The sequence below is a fragment of the Malania oleifera genome, chromosome 3 (assembly GCF_029873635.1).
Source record: "Malania oleifera isolate guangnan ecotype guangnan chromosome 3, ASM2987363v1, whole genome shotgun sequence".
Classification (NCBI taxonomy): domain Eukaryota; kingdom Viridiplantae; phylum Streptophyta; class Magnoliopsida; order Santalales; family Ximeniaceae; genus Malania; species Malania oleifera.
The window spans coordinates 88970467-88986982 of record NC_080419.1 but is presented as its reverse complement, the minus strand read 5'-3'; the positions used below and the strand labels follow the sequence as shown (position 1 = coordinate 88986982).

Here is a 16516-nt window from a genome sequence, read left to right as displayed (position 1 = left end):
TTGAATGATGGCCAAGGGCCGAGATTATGTTCAGCGGCTATGAGCTGAGATGTATATGACGACTAGGGGGCCGAGTTTTATAATATGACATATTTTTATACGGAATGAGTTTGAAATACAGCTTTTATACTTAAATTGCACAATATGCCTTAAGAACCCTAAGAACCAGTTATGTTATAAGCACGGTACCATTACTAGAGATTAGTATTTGACCATGTAGGCCCACACTATTCTGGATAAAAGTATAGGGTGATCTCAGCCGAGTGGCCGTAAAGGGTGTACCTTCCCTTGCAGTCCAAACCAGGAAGTCGTAAGGCAATCGGACCCACAAGCAAGTTGTGGATGCCTGTAGTCGGAGTTAGCAGAAGATGAATTTGTCTGGGTTGATCCTCTAAGGCTTAGTCTAGACCTTGGGCTGCACAACTCGTACCATGGGGGAAGTAAATGGTGTTTAGTCCCAGGGAGTGTTTTCTATGCATATCTGTAGATTTATGTAAATGATATATTTATTTACTGAACTGTTTATACTATGGAAACGAGATGTGTATTTTCAACTATATAAAGTGAGTACAAAGTAAATAGCTATTTTTAGTTAAATGAAGGATGAATGTTTTCAGTAAACACAAAATGCATGCTGACTACATACTGATGTTAACTTAGTCTTCCTTACTGAGAAGTGTCTCACCCTAATATACAAATTATCTTTTCAGGACCTTCTTAAGGTCGAGTTTAGCGAACTTTGGGGCGGGTTGATGGCTAGTTAGCTTTTATGAGTGTCAATAAGAACTCTTTTATATCTAAGTTGGGTTTGAAGCCCTAAGTATGTATTATAGGTGTATGGATTGAAATAGTTTTGGTATTATATTACGGTTTGTATTATGAGTATCGGGAGACTCTGATGTATATTAGTAACATAGAACTCTGGTAATGGATTATGGAGACTATTTTATTTATTTATGCTGCATTTATACTATTATTTATGGTATCAGGTACATAGACATTACTAAAGTAGCACCTTAGGCCCACGTGGCAGGTCGGGGCATTTGCTAGGTTCTGCAGACTTTGATGGTTGATAAATGCCAGAGATAGGTAGAGATAGGATAAGGATGAGAATGAGTAGACTAGGTTGGGTTTTGGTCTGGAAGCTTAGAGGCAGAGTTCCTTTTATAGTTTTTTGTGTTTTTCGTGGAATGAAAATTTTAGGAAAACCATGGTAAATCTATCGATGGTTTCATTTTTGGGTTGAGAGACTGGAGCTCAGAAATTTAGGTTGGGATATTTGGGCAATCGAGTATATGTGTCAAGTCAGTGTTATGTTGGAGACTAATAACTTGTCAGTTTTGTGACAGAACTAGGGGAATGCATCTTTAAACCTAGGATTCATACGTATTAGTAGTTTCTTCATTTCATACTTTCTTCAATTATGATTTTGAGGGGTTTCTAAGTCTCTCTGTCCTATCTTCAGGATGGATTCCAGGGGAAAGGAGACCATGGTTGGAGGGGATAATTATATGGATACCTCCAGTGAAGATGATGTCGACACCTTGGCAGTGTCGCACAGTATAGCATGTCAGGCTTGGAAGGAAACCCTAAAGGGATTCTTGAGAGCAGAACCAGTGATCGGTACAAAATTTCAAGTGCACAGTATTGTGGTTTTAGAATATAGTGATGTGAAGAGTATCGTCCTCAGGGATTGATGTCTTAATTTTACCAAGTACCGAAATTATACTAATCTTGATTTTATTTAAGAAGATTAATAATTTTAGAATGCGAAATTGAAATAAGGCTAATTTAAATAAACTATTCAAGGGAAAATAAAACTAGCTGCCATGTAATCAAATTAATGAGGGTGAAAACTTCTAAGAAACTGATTTCTCCTGGTTTCTCACCATGCTTTACTCATCTAGCTAAATTGACTTCGTTTTCTCTATTTGTTAGCAAATCTCCAATTTTTCCAAAAGCCTCTTTCGATAATCAATCAGAACCTATTCTCGTTTATTATTTAACATAAGAATATACAAATTAATAATGCAAAAATGCAATAAGACAGTCGATTTTTTTAATACTACATCAGTTCATACAAGTCTTTCAATCTCTATATTTACTTACGCTAAATTATCTTAGATCTATCCTATAATTCCCCCTTTTGGTAGCAAATCACAAGACCAACATCATCTAATTAATGGTCAGTTAATTAAAAGCATTAAGCATAAAATAACTCACAAAAACATTAAAGAAAACTATTCAGATTAGCATCAAAGAGCAAGCTTAGTTTAAAACTGGCCTACATCATTTTCCTAGAATACAAAAATTAGTTCATGCTGAAAATTAAATCAAACATAAACGTTTTCACCATGTTTTCTTTTATTTGGAGAGTAGAATACAAAACGACACCCACAACACTGCCATCACACGCCGCGAACACCTGAGCACCGTCGTTGATCGCCGCTTTCCTGTTCTCAAAAAGATGTTATTTTTTCTATGCCGCCAGCCCTCCTTTACAACTGTTCGTGCTGTTTTCAAATGCAGCGCAACCTCTCTAAAAGACTCTAAGAACGAAGACCTCCTCGAACAGATGCCTCCACCTTCGGCCTCTTATATCCGCTCCCCCCAAAAGTAATTTTTTTAAAAGATTCCCTATGTGGTGTGGCCTCCTTTACTAAATGAATAATATCCAACTGCCTTTCGTCCTCCCCTGTGTCTCCCCCAAAAGAAATTATTCAAAACCAACCCAATGTGTCTTGCGGCCTCCAACCTCCACGCTCCTTCATGGCCTCCTCTCCCCAAAAGGTGTTTTTTTTTTTTTTTTCATAAAACAGTTTTCCGCCGTTTTAAATCTTTCAATCCTTGCCCACCTATGTTGACTTTTCAACCCCACAAACAAACGCACATTTTAAGCCCAACAAAGACCCAGAAAATTGCAAGTTGAAGACCAGCGCCTCTTGCGTCCACTTGCATGGCCGAGTCACATCAAGACCTAGCCCACTTCATTTTTTTTTTATTTATTTCTTTTCTTGTTTCTTCTTTTTTTCTTTTTTTGTTTCCCAGCACACAAACTCGATTTTGATCTTCCTATAGCCCGTAACTCTCCAAACTCAAAACATGAAAGTTGTATAGAATTTCCTAAGCTTTGCACAGTATTTTGAATTATCTCAATTGGACCTAGGACGAGAAAGTTACGCTCAGATTGCAAAGTAATGTCGAAATAGTCCATAAAAATAGTGTATGATAACTTCAGATCCGATTTCGACCTTGATGCAGCCAGTATTTCTCAAAATGCAAAACATGAAAGTTGTAAAGGGTTCTTTTAAATTTTTATATCATTTTGAATCATCTAAATCGAAGGTCGTATGAGAGAGTTAAACATAGATTACAAAATAGTGTTGAAATTTAATTTTCGAAAATTACCCTGCAGTAATAAAATATGAGTGTCTACATATTTTTAACAAAAGTAGGCTAATTATCTTTGAATTATCAAATGAACTTGATGATCAAAATATTATATGTAATAGTACATTTAATAAAAATTATAATCTTTAATCCATGAATTTTAAATGCATAATTACGCAATTTTGATGCATAATCACACCCCCCCCCCCCAAACTAGCGTTTTTCTAGTCTCTAACAAATAACGTGAATGCAATCCAGGGTGGTGCCATATCAATTTCAATGAATGAACGCACATGCAACACAACCATATCTTTTCACATATAGGAATATTACCAAAGTACACACAAGCTCATTCATACACAATTCACACAACTTTGACGCAAGTCACTCGTGCAGTTTCATCATTATATAGCCATCAAGAAAAGTATACTCACTTAAAATTAACCAGCAAGCACAATTCAGAGTTAATGTAGTCATATAAATTCAAGTATAAATAGGCGAAATCTCGAAGCGTGTGTAATGTGTATGACTCGTTACACCCAAGATATCCATGGACACCTACAGAACGGTCGTTTTGACTTAGCTTAACTGGTATACCCTAAAAAACACTCAAAAATGATGATTTCACTCGTCGTATGTGAGGAGGAGTGTCATGATCAAACATCCCATATACTATAAAGAACAAACGCTAACTGTACAGAGTGGACTAGTCTGAAAATGATCCAGCCTATTTACGAGGTGTCGGGTCCTTCACCCTAACATCTTCTCACCTACTCGACATATCCAATCAAGACCACTTTATATCAACTTATTCACAAGCCAGGCGTAAATACATCTGAGGCATTAGGCAGGTGAAGAGTCTTCGTATGTGGAGAACATGTGGTGTGTCCCTGACTTTTGTTGTAGTTGTGTGGAGTAAGTATCAATCTTTCACTTCATTCTTGTGCATTTTTGTTTCTCTTTTTCTTTCTTCTGCTTATTTTTTCAATTTTTTTCTTTTCATGATCAGTTAAGACAATCATAACACTTTTTTTTTTTTTTTTTTTTTTCATACTACCCATGTGCTTTAAGATCGAACTAGAATCCATGAAATAAGTTTATTTCTAGGGGTGGCTCAGCCTTCATATCCTGAGTAGGCTATAAGAACTAGGTTTCTATCGACCCACTAGATGTCACCTCTAGGCTAGAAAGTCTCAAACCAAGACTAGTGTACAATGAATATCAAGAAAAAATAGGGAAAGTTGAGTTTAATGAACTCTGAGTTGACGTCAAAAACTCAAAAGAGCGAAAAATGGCTCAACGGTACCTCACAAGGTGTCAAAGTTGTCAAGAACACTCTCTCTGTAATAACCCGAAAAAAGAAATTAAATTAAATTAAAAAAATTAATTAATAAATTAAAATTATTAATCAATTAATTAGTTAAATATTATTAAATTAATGTATTAAATAAAAAAGTAAAAAGAAATAATATGAAAAAAAATTAAGAGTAATTATTAATTAATTAAATTATTAATTAAATATTATTAAATTAAATAAATATATAAATAAATAAAAATTTTAAAGATACAATTATTATGAATTAATTAATTAATTATTATTATTAAATCTGATATATTAAATAAATAATATGATATACATATATATATATATATATATAATGGTTAAAGTATATATGTATATATATATATGGATAATAATAAAATATGTTATTATTATTATATTATATGTAAAGTATAAAAAATAAAAAATAAAAAAAGAAGAAGAAGAAGAACTCTAGATCTATCCAGAGCACAGAGTACACTATTCTTCTCCGCCTCTCTCTCTCCCCTCATTTCTCAACAGATATTTGATCGATCGGGAAATGGAAGGTGTCATTGGATTCCTAACTCTGCCACCGACATTTCTACTAGAGCAGATTTGTCGTGGGAGCGGCGTAAGTACCATTCCTGGGGTAAAGTAGTTTTTCCCTAATTTCTCAATTTTTTGTTAAATTTGCTGTTAAATCAACGATCAAACACCACCATGAGGTCCTAGTCATGATCGTCGTCATTTTAGTGTAGGTAATTTTTCAATTGGGGTTTTCTAGACCCCACTCTAAAACGAGAGTGAGATTTAAAAAATTTTAATAATTTGGCTATATTTAAGGGTATATTTATTTATTTAGAATTTATGATCCTAGGAAATAATAAAATAATATTTTATTCAGAATTAATTACATGAAACTAGAATTTTTTATTCTGGATCCGAGTAAGCGCCGCAGGTATTTTTTTTTGGAGTCCCTGTCGGCGTAGTTCAAAAAATCAGGTAAGGGAAAAAATATATATTAAACCAGAATTTTTATAAATTTAATGAAAAAATAAATTGTGTTATATATACGTGTATATGTTTCGATATGAGTAAAATGTCAACTGTTTAAATTATATTTTTTCGAGTTTAGGGTTGTTTATTACATATGTATATGCGAAAATAAACTGATGAAAGTGGGAAATATTTTCAGGATAATTATGTAAGAAATGAAAGATATTTTCAATATATAAACATTAAATGTTGATTGGTTTATTTTACAAGCAATGTATGAATTTTATTGCTAAATTGTGTGGCATAAGATTCTGTGCAAATATATGTTAAATGTATGAGATGCAGGTTAAGTAAGTAATGCATTGTGAATAAAACATGATATGGATTATGCTGCTTATGTGTGTTAATGCAACCATGTAAACAGCTGAAAAATGCTGGGTAAACAGCTGAAAATGTTGGGTAAAACAGTTGAAAGATGTTGGGTAAATGTGTAACAACTGAAAAATGTTGGGTAAAATAGTTGAAAGATGTTGGGTAAATGTATGACAGTTAAAAAATGTTGGGTAAAACAGCTAAAAGATACTGGGTAAAACAGCTGAAAAATGTTTGATATGAAATGAAATGAAATGAAAAGGAAAATGAATGGAAGGGAAATGAAATGTGAAATGTGAACAATGTAAAATGGGAAAGAGTCACTTAAAGTGAAATGAAATGCAATGTTTAAGTTATGAACATGAACGGATGTGTATGATTGAATAATGAAAGAAAAGAATAATGTATTATGATATTAGAAGTATTTATGTACATAAAACATGTTATGTTTAGGCGGGGCGCACTCTTCCCCTGAGGGTTTGCTAAGTAAAGCGAGTGCATTAGTAACTTCAGATGTGGTAGTAGTTGCATAACGTAATAGGGCAAAGGGAACCTACTTGTATGGGCGGGTAGATTTCTCTATCCTTAGAGCCTTTGCTGGTAAACTAATGTTGAACGGTGTGAGTACGAGATCAATCTAATACTTGAGGGCTTACTGAGTAAGGTGAGTTCCCTGGTATGCTTTACTAATGACCTTAGGGTTACCTAAATATCATAGAAGATGGGTGTTACTTATATGGGCGGGTAATCACCCCTATCCTCGGGTAATCTCGTGGGTTAAATCTTTTGCATGTGTTTGATTAGGATCAGAGAATGATTTCAGAAATTATATTAATGATTTTAAAATGTTAAATATTTTGTTGTTATATGGACTCATGTTGGTCACACACTGTTTTAATATATGGTTTCTTTCCTTATTGAGATGTGTCTCACCCAAATATGAATTTATCTTTTTTAGGATTTCCTCGAGATCGAGCTTAAAGAGTTCGAGAGTTTTTAGACTTTTTGAGAAGTATTAAAAGAAGGATATATTTCTATGTTAATTTTGGGGTGTATAAAATTTATGTTTTATGTCTTTATGTTTTAAGGATGTCGAGTAAGGAATGATTATGAAAATATTGAAATATTTTGGAAATTATGTAGACTTATGGAAATGCAGGTGATGGATGATTACTATAGATTATAGATAGAATTAGTAAACTCTGGTATTATATTATATGGAGATTATGTTTATACTTTCCGCTGCGTATATTATGAATTATGGAAAATCAGAATTTTATCAAATATAATGCGCCGAACCCAAGTTTAAGGGTTCGGAGCGTTACATTGTGGTATTAGAGCAATATCCAGCCGGAAGTGTGATTAATTTCACATTACCTGGATATGGAAATGTTAGAGTATTAGGTTAGGAATGATTCATACTAAAGTATAGGATTGAGTTGTGATAAGGATAGGGATGGATAGATTAAGATATCGTTAGGAATTCTGAGTTGTGTTTCGTAAGTTTGGGGGCAGAAATCCTTTGATAGTCTTCCGTATTTTTCTGAAGAAGTAACGAACTTTAGAAAATCATGGCAAATCCATCGATGATGATATTTCTGAGCAGAAAAATTAGAACTCAAGATTTGAACTCGATGGTTAGGTTAGTTGATTTCAAAGGTTAAGGAAATGATGGATTAGCTAGCAAAATTTTGAGGATGAAATTTTCTAAAGGAGGAAAGAATGTAATAACCAAAAAAAAATTAAATTAAATTAATAAATTAAAATTATTAATCAATTAATTAGTTAAACATTATTTAATTAATGTATTAAATAAACAAGTAAAAAGAAATAGTATGAAAAAAAAACTAAGAGTAATTATTAATTAATTAATTTATTTATTAAATATTATTAAATAAATAAATAAAATTTTAAAGATACAATTATTATGAATTAATTAATTAATTAAGTATTATTAAATCTAATATATTAAATAAATAATATGATATACATATATATATAATGGTTAAAGTATATATGTGTATATATATATATATATAATAATAAAATATATTATTATCATTATATTATATGTAAAGTAAGTATAAAAAAAGAAGAAGAAGAACTCTGGATCTATCCAGAACGCAGAGTACACTCTCCGTCTCCACCTCTCTCTCTCTCTTCCCTCATTTCTCAACAGATATTCGATCGATCGGGAAACAGAAGGTACCGTTGGATTCCTAACTCCACCACCGACATTTCTACTGGAGCAGATTTTTCGTGGGAGTGACGTAGGCACCATTCTTGGGGTAAGGCAGTTTTTCCCCAATTTCTCAATTTCTTGTTAAATTTGCTATTAAATCGATGATCAGGTACCATCATGGGGTCCTAATCGTGATCGTCATCATTTTGGTGTAGGTAATTTTTCAATTGGGATTTTCTAGGCCTCACTCCAAAGCGATAGTGGGATTTGGAAAATTTGATAATTTGGCTATATTTAAGGGTATATTTATTTATTTAAAATTTATGACCCTAGGAAATATTAGAATAATATTTTATTCTGGATTAATTACATGGAACTAGAATTTTTGATTCAGGGTCCGGGTGAGCGCCGCAGGTATTTTTTTGGAGTCCCTATCAGCGTAGTTCAAGAAACCAAGTAAGGGGAAAAATATATATTAACCAGAATTTTTATGAATTTAACGGAAAATAAATTATGTTATATATACGTGTATATGTTTCGGTATGGGTAAAATGTCAACTATTTAAATTATATTTTTTCGAATTTAGGGTTGTTTATTAGATATGTATATGCAAAAATGAACTGATGAAAGTGGGAAATATTTTCAGGATAATTATGTAAGAAATGAAAGGTATTTTCAATATATAAACATTAAATGTTGGTTGACTATTTTACAGGCAATGTATGAATTTTATTGCTAAATTGTGTGACATAAGATTCTGTGCAAATATATGTTAAATGTGTGAGATGCAGGTTAAATAAGTAATGCATTGTGAATAAAATATGATATGGACTATGCTGCTTGTGTGTGTTAATGCAACCATGTAAATAGTTGAAAAATGCTGGGTAAACAGCTAAAAAATGTTGGGTAAAACAGTTGAAAGATGCTGAGTAAATGTGTAACAGCTGAAAAATGTTGGGTAAAATAGCTGAAAGGTGTTGGGTAATTGTATGACAGCTGAAAAATGTTGGGTAAAATAGCTGAAAGATCCTAGGTAAAATAGCTTAAAGATGTTGGGTATGAAATGAAATGAAATGAAAAGGGAAATGAATGGAATGGAAATGAAATGTGAAATATGAACAATGTAAAATGGAAAAGAGTCACTTAAAGTGAAATGAAATGCAATGTTTAAGCTATGAACATGAATGGATGTGTATGATTGAATAAAGACAGAAAAGAATAATGTATTATGATATTTGAAATATTTATGTACGTAGAACATGTTACGTTTGGGCAGGGTGCACTCTTCGCCTGAGAGCTTGCTGAGTAAGGCGAGTGCACTAGTAGTTTCAGAAGTGGTACTAGCTGTATAACGTATTAGGGCAGAGGGAACCTACTTGTATGGGCGGGTAGATTTCCCTATCCTTGAGGCCTTTTCCGGTAAGCTATTGTTGAACGGTGTGAGTACGAGATCAATCTAACACTTGAGGGCTTACTGAGTAAGGTGAGTTCCCTGGTATGCTTTATTAATGACCTTAGGGTTACCTAAATATTAGAGCAAAGGGTTGTTACTTGTATGGGTGGGTAATCACCCTTATCCTCGGGTAATCTCGTGGGTTAAATCTTTTACATGTGTTTAATTAGGATCAAAGAATGATTTCAGAAATTATGTTAATGATTTTAACATGTTAAATATTTTGTTGTTATATAGACTCATGTTGGCCACACACTATTTTAATATATGGTTTCTTCCCTTACTGAGATGTATCTCGCCCGAATATGAATTTATCTTTTTCAGTATTTCCTCGAGATCGAGCTTAAAGAGCTCGAGGGTTTTTAAACTTTTTGAGAAGTATTAAAAGAAAAGGGTATATTTCTATGTTAGTTTTGGGGTGCATAAAATTTATGTTTTATATCTTTATGTTTTAAGGCTGTTGAGTAAGGAATGATTGTGAAAATACTGAAATATTTTAGGAATTATGTTGACTTATGGAAATGCAAGTGATGGATGATTACTATGGATTATAGATAGAATTAGTAAACTCTGGTATTATATTATATGGAGATTATGTTTATGCTTTCGGCTACATATATTATGAATTATGGAAAATCAAAATTTTATCAGGTGTAACGCGCCGGACCCGGGTTTAAGGGTTCGGGGCGTTACACTCTTAGTGTTCACAAGGAATCCTAAGTGCTACAAGTCACGTGAACGTGTATTTTTTTTAGCCTCAAGAGATACCATATATATACAAGAGTTTATATAGCCAGATTAACACAATTAAACTACCAATCAACCTTCAATGAGTTACAATTTCTAGTTCAGCCGTATAAAGAAAAACTACACATAGATGACCCAAGTGTATACTCCTAAGTTATATGCAAGTATGTGAAGGGCATAAGTAGTGTCGCTCATGGCCTAATCATCCATATTCACATTTTTTTTTCAATGTTATTCAAAGATGAGAAAGATTGAAGAAAAGAAAGGAGCTTCCCTAGTTTCTTGGTGAATTCGTCGAGGAATTAAATTTTCAGCTTTGTACTCGTGCCAAATAAACCTACATAAAAGTCTAAATTATTCAAAAGTGAATATATAAATAGATAAAATAATAAAGATAAAAGAAATAAACAAAAGAAAAACTCTTTGGATTGTCTCCCATAAGCGCTTGTTTTAACGTCTCTTGTCAGATTTTTCAATCTTCATCAACCAGGATCTCCAAGAGGAATAAATGCACAGTTCCTCTCCATTTTTTCTCCATAGTAGTGCTTCAATCTCTGACCATTAATTTTGAATATATTCCCCATCTCATCCTTCAAGTATATTGCTCCAAAAGAGAAAACTATGTCAATTGTATAAGGACCTATCCATCTTGACCTCAACTTACCTTGGAAGAATTTTAATCTTGAGTTGAAGAAAAGAATCTATTGTCCTGGAGCAAACTCATGCCTAAGAATCTGTTTGTCATGCCACTTCTTCATCCGCTCTTTGTAGATTTTTGCATTTTCATACACATCACCTGAAAACGCTTAGCGAAGATGCTCAAGGAATTGCTTCAACTCTAGAGATATAGGTCTGCCAAGAATTAGTACAACTTCTTGGTCTTCCTCCATATCTCATACCACAAAATTAGCAGGGAAAATAAATTTATCCATCTTTACCAATACGTCTTCTATGATTCCACGTGGATATTTGATGGATCGGTCTACTAGTTGCAAAGAAATGGTTGTTTGTTTCATTTCTCCAAGTCTCAATTTCTAACAAACAAAGAGTGGCATAAGATTAATGCTAGCACCAAGATCACATAAAACTTTATCAAAAAATGAATTTCCAATAGTGCAAAGCAAAGTAAAACTCCATGGATCTTTTAATTTTTGAGGCAATTTATTTTGAAGAATAGCACTACACTCCTCGGTAAGCTTCACTGTTTCGAACTCCTCCAATTTTCTTTTCTTTGAAATGATGTCCTTCAAGAATTTGACATAGTTTGGAATTTGTTCTAGGACATCTACAAAAGAAAATGTTTATATGAAATTTCTTAAAAATATCCAAAACTTTGAAAATTGCTTATCTAATTTTTTTTTTTGAAAGTGTTGAGGATAAGGAAGTGGAGTAGAGAGAATAGGAGGATTGTCAGGAAATGAAATTTTTGGTGTTGTGTTAGTCTCTCCTGGTGTATCATCCCCAATCTCCTCTTCTTCCACTTTATTCTTGCTTTGGCCATTATTTTCAGCTATAGGTGTGGACATGGTTTCCTTTGATGGTGATTTTTCAATTTTTCTTCCACTCCTAAGTGTGATGGCCTTGCATTGTTCCTTAGGATTCACTTCTGTGTTGCTAGGAAAAGTTCCTCTCTGTTGCGTATTTATGGTCGTGGCCAGTTGCCCGATTTGCATTTCAAGATTCTTCATAGTGGCTCCCATAATGCTACAATGAGTCTCAATGTTATCCAGCCACGAATCAATCTTTTTAAACCTTACTTTTGTCTCCTCAACAAATGATATCATGGCATCCTCAAGTGACATCTTCTTCTCACCTTGATGACTATCAATTCCTAAAGAAGGTTGCAGCATATTCCATGTATTTCCATAAGACAAATTCTTATGATTTTGAAGCCCTGGATGGTAATATTGTGGCAAAGGATCACCACGATAATCGTAGTTCTGATTGTTGATGTATTGAACCTGTTCTTGACTCGATCCATTGCTTAGATCTGTCCTACTTATAGCTAGCACATATTTTGTACTTTGTGGTATCCTTTGGGCTATCAAAGCTGAAATCTAAAGAAACAGAGAAGCAACTTGAGCTGAAAGTGCAGCAAACAGCTCCAATTTATGAATTCTAGCAACTTTCTTAGCCATAGTTCTTTCAGTTGGCCATTAATAGTTATTTAAGGTCATTTCTTCCAAAAGAGCAGTACCACCCTTAAGTGTCTTTGACATCAAAGTTCCCCCAGACGCAGCATCAACTAAACTCTGAGTTTGCCCATTTAACCCATTATAGAACATCTAAATCTGCAACCAATCCGGTAGTCCATATTGTGGGCAGCGTCGAATCAAATCTTTATACCTTTCCCATGCTTCATAGAGTGATTCAAAATCATGTTGCTTGAATTGACCAATCTCACTCCTGAGTTGAGCTGTTTTTGCAGGTGGAAAGAATTTAGTCAGAAATTTTTCTGCCATGTCCTGCCAACTAGTGATACTTCCCGGTTGTAGAGATTGTATCCAACCTCTTACTTTGTCCCTCAAAGAAAAAGGGAACAATCTCAGTATAATGGTGTCTTCAGTAACACCATTGACCTTTACAGTGTCACAAATCTCCAAAAACATCGCTAGATGGATACTGGGATCATTGAGTGGTGATCCACTAAATTGGGCTTGCTGCACCATGTTGATTAATGCAGGTTTGAGCTCAAAATTGTAGGCATTAATAGGCTGGCGCTTGATACCCGAATAGTTGTCATTCACAACTAGTCGTATATAATCCTTCAAGGTGTGTGGCTGCACATTATCTTGTCCGTTCTCTATGGCTAGTACCCTCTTTTTCTTTAGTGCTCTAAGAGTTCTTTCAATCTCTGGATCAAAAGGAATAATGGCACGGGTTCTAGCATGGCACATTCAACATAAAAATCACACCTGAAAATAAGGAAGATAAAAAAATAAAATAAAAAGAAAAGCAATAAAATAATAAAAAATATTAAAATAAAATTCCAAATTAAAACCATAATTACTTTGTATCGATATTGGCAAAAAAAAAAAACCTCAATCCCAACAATGGCACCAAAAACTTGATCGGTGCAAAACTACAAGTGCACAATATCGTAATTTTATAATATAGTGATGTGAAGAGTGTCGTCCTCAGGGATTGATGTCTTAATTTTATCAAATGCCAAAATTATACTAATCTTGATTTTATTTAGGAGGATTAATAATTTTAGAATGCGAAATTGAAATAAGGCTACTTTAAATAAACTATTCAAGGGAAAATAAAACTAGTTGCCACGTATCAAATTAATGAGGGTGAAAACTTCTAGGAAATCAATTTCACCTAGTTTCTCACCATGCTTTACTCATCTAACTAAATCAACTTCGTTTTTTCTGTTTGTTAGCAAATCTCCAATTTTTCCAAAAGCCTCTTTAGATAGTCAATCAGAACCTATTCTTGTTTATTATTTAACATAAGAATATGCAAATTAATAATGCAAGAACACAATAAGACCATAGATTTTTTTTAATACTACGTAAGTTCATACAAGTCTTTCGATCTCTATATTCATTTACACTAAATTATCCTAGATTTATCTTATAATTCCACCTTTCGATAGAAAATCACAAGACCAACATCATCTAATTAATGGCCAGTTAATTAAAAGCATTAAGCGCAGAATAACTCAGACAAACATTAAAGAAAACTACTTCAGATTAGCATCGAAGAGCAAACATAGTTTAAAATTGGGCTACATCATTTTCCTAGAATACAAAAATTGGTTCACGTCGAAAATTAAATAAAACATAAATGTTTTCACCATGCTTTCTTTTATTTGGAGAGCAGAAGACAAAATGACACCCACAACACTGCCGTCGCGGGCCACGAACAGCCCGAGCACCGCCGTCACTTGCCGCTTTTCTGTTCTCGAAAAGATGTTATTTTTTCTATGCCGCCAACCCTCCTTTACCGCTGTTCATGTTGTTTTTTAATGCAGTGCAGCCTCACTAAAAGACTCCAAGAATGAAGACCTCCCCAAACGGATGCCTCCACCTGCAGCCTCTTATATCCACTCCCCCAAAAAGTATTTTTTTTTTTTAAAAAAAAAATTCCCTGTGTGGTGCGGCCTCTCCTACTAAAAGAATAATATCCAACTACCTTTTGGCCTCCCTTGTGTCTCCCTCAAAAGAAATTATTCAAAACCAACCCAATGTGTCTTGCAGCCTCCAACCTCCGCGCTCCTTCACGGCCTCCTCTCCCCAAAAGGTTTTTTTTTTCTTCATAAACCCTATTTTCCTCCTTTTTAAAACTTCAATTTTTGCCTACCTATGTTGACTTTTCAACCCCACAACCAAATGCACATTTTAAGCCTAGAAAATTGCAAATTAAAGACCAGCGCCTCTTGCATCCACTTGCATAACCAGGTCACATCAAGACCCGACCCACTTCATTTTTTTTATTTATTTCTTTTCTTGTTTCTTCTTTTTTTCTTTTTTTTGTTTCTTAGCACACAAGGCCAATTTTGACCTTCCTACAGCCCATAACTCTCCAAACTCAAAACACAAATGTTGTATAAAATTTCCTCGGATTTCCACAACATTTTGAATTATCTTGATCAGAATTCGGACGAGAAAGTTAAGCTCAGATTACAAAGTAATGTCGAAATAGTCCATAAAAACAGCGTATGATAACTTCACATCCAATTCTGACCTTGATGGAGTTAGTATTTCTCAAAACACAAAACATGAAAGTTGTAGAGGGTTCTCTTAGATTTTTATATCATTTTGAATCATCTGAATTGGAGGTCAGATGAGAGAATTACGCATAGATTACAAAGCAACCTTGAAAACGACCTCTCTTTGCGTGCATGGCTCGATTTTAATTTCCAAAAATTACCCTTCAATGATAAAATATGAGTGTTCGTAGATTTTCAACAAAAGTAGGCTAATTATCTTTAAATAATCAAATGAACTCAATGATCAAAATATTATACGTAATTGAACATTTAATAAAAATTATGATTTTTAATGCGTGAATTTTAAATGCCCAATTACACAATTTTGATGCGTAATCAACTAGCTATCGACTGATAGTGGCTACAAGTTTCAGCAGTTTACCTAGATGAATCCACCGAAATTTTTAGGAAAAGCGAACTCGATTGCAGCTGACGATTGGGTTCAGGAGACAGAAGATTTGTTTGGTGTACTAGAGTGCACAAAGGAACAGAAGGTGCGGTTTGCCACCTTTAAATTGGTGGGGGAAGCAAAGTGGTGGTGGAGGTCAACAAAACTAGTGGAGGAACAATGCCCAGGGCATGCATCTATTACCTAGAGTCGTTTCAGGGAAGTTTTCTTTGGCAGATACTTTCCTGTTGCCATCCGAGAGAAGAAGGCAGAGAAGTTCTTGCATCTAACCCAGGGACCCATGACTATGCAGCAGTGTGGCCAAGATTGTGGAGCTATCCTGTTTCACTCCGCACATGGTCCCAGATGAGCCAAAGAAGGCTCGGATGTTTGAGAGAGGTCTAAGGTAAGGTATGCGCATATAGGTAGTGGCATTATTGACGCAGAGTTTCATTGAGCTAGTGGACAAGGCCATGGTAGTCGAGGCCAGTATTTAGGAGGGGGAGAGAGTAGCAAACTAGAAGAAAAGGCCCTTGCCTCAGGGTTTTCAATCTAGCCCCAGCCAGGGTTCATGGAGGTGGCCTAGTAATTTTATGGGCTAGCAACAGGAGTTGGGATCTCGAGCCCCTCAAGGGAATTATCAGCATTTTACCTATCCCAAGTGCCATAAAAGGCATTGGGGCGAGTGTAGGGTTGGGTCAATTGGCTATTATCGGTGCGGTAGGGTAAGACATCAGGTGTGGGACTGTCACATGGCATTGAATTACGCACCTCCATAGCATCAGTATGGGAGAGGTAACCAGGCACCCCGAGGTGGTCACCAGAGGGGCACCGCCCAGGCACGGGTGTATTCTATGACTCCGAGTGATGCCGAACACGCAAAAGATGTAGTTACGGGTAACATTTATATGCTTTCAAATAAAGCTGTTGTGCTCTTTGATTCAGGTGCGACACACTCTTTTGT

General features: G+C 34.5%; 1 non-coding gene across 1 annotated transcript; it reads left to right on the top strand.

Moving 5' to 3' along the window:
- Nucleotides 1-12751: 12751 nt before the first annotated feature.
- On the top strand, nt 12752-12858 carry LOC131152566 (small nucleolar RNA R71). Its single transcript, XR_009136057.1, has one exon. It is a non-coding gene; the product is annotated as a small nucleolar RNA R71 (small nucleolar RNA).
- The last annotated feature ends 3658 nt before the right edge of the window (nt 12859-16516 follow it).